The sequence below is a fragment of the Cyprinodon variegatus genome, unplaced genomic scaffold, assembly GCF_000732505.1.
Source record: "Cyprinodon variegatus isolate N-32 unplaced genomic scaffold, C_variegatus-1.0 Scaffold1252, whole genome shotgun sequence".
NCBI classification, from domain to species: Eukaryota; Metazoa; Chordata; class Actinopteri; order Cyprinodontiformes; family Cyprinodontidae; genus Cyprinodon; species Cyprinodon variegatus.
In genome coordinates, this window is record NW_015151705.1 from 62,797 (window position 1) to 64,194 (window position 1,398).

Genomic DNA, 1,398 nt, shown 5'->3' on the forward strand with positions numbered 1-1,398 from the left:
AAAGTGGGGGCCCAGGAAGGGGGTCTGAAGGGAACAGGGTGGGGGCTATACATGTCAAGGAGTAAAACAAAATAACTAAATTTAGAAATATCAGATTCTAAAAACGTGTGAATATTTTCATTTTGCATCTTATTGTGTTTTAACATCAGTCAGGTGATTAAAACCTGTGGAAATATACACCAAAGGTCCCTGATCAGATTGATCAGCATAGCTGAACTAATAATGATTCATTTTTGCAGCGGATCCCAGGACAGCTACCTATAGGGGACGACAACATGTGCTCCCCCTTTGCTTCTGTTACCATGACAACTACTGCTGCAGCATAACATGCTACCCCAGCTGCCCTGATAACAGCGTGCTCTTCTAGAACATTAAACTCTAAAAATTTAAAATAAGAAACAGACTCATTAAGGGAAAGATGTCCACAGAAAATGGGACACCTAGGCTGCGTCCGACCATCTGCCCTGACCCCTGACCCCTGACCCCCGCCTCCTCCATCACCATATAGTGGACTTCATTGTTAAACGACTATTCAAACAGATGATCACTACTTTAAATGTGACTCCGCCTCCTCGCACGGTGCCATCTTTGTTCTCTCTCACCCCCAAAACAAATCCCATAAACCTTTGTGAGGGAAGCTCCTGCAAAGCATTCTGGGATATATCTGCTCACCTGGTGACCATGGATGATAACTACTTTTCAAGGTGTGTTGTGGGAATTGTTTGTTGAGGTAACGTTCAGACCCTCGTATAAAATGGCGTAACGCCTGTAGTCCTCTTTGGGGGAGTCAGGGCGAATCTTCACGGACAGCCCTGGGCGCCACTTACGGCTAAAGCTACCAGGCTACATGTGATAACGAAGCGTTTCTAACCCAGCCTGGTAAATATGTTCTAGAGTGCCGACAGAACGTGAACCAGAAGGTAAACTTTGCTGTCTGTTCATAAATCCCAGCAACATGAATGAACTAATGTTGGAGCAACAACACAAAGTTTAGCTTGAAGCTAACGGTTAACTTGGCAGGAATACCAGTGCCTTTAGGTGCTGCTCTGGTGTTTTCCCAGTTCATGGCCACAATAACCTTTGATTGGACTTTTTATTGGAGGGATTATCTGAAAGTTTGTCAATTCACTTGAGTTTAATTCTATAATGTCAATTCAAAGCACGTCATCTCAAGGCTCTTTACAGAGACGATCCAGTCAGATTGGTTAAAAGTTAATCCATAGGTCCTTCCATGGTGTCCGACCACCAGGCCTGTGTTTAACATGCAGCAGCTGATCTGAGGAGGTGGAGGATTGGGCCAAATGAGGTGCAGCATCTTTGATCCTTCAGATCGTGACAGATTAGATTAGATCCATAATAGGAAGAAATGTCACTGATTTTCTTTGTCTGATGAGTCAT

The 1,398-nt window shown here is 44.0% G+C and overlaps 1 protein-coding gene across 1 annotated transcript in view; it reads left to right on the plus strand.

Annotated features, from left to right (window-relative positions):
• Positions 1–1,398, plus strand: part of LOC107102415 (synembryn-A-like) — a gene marked incomplete at its 3' end in the record, with an annotated part of 19,149 nt that overhangs the window by 1,931 nt on the left and 15,820 nt on the right. The window lies entirely within an intron of this gene.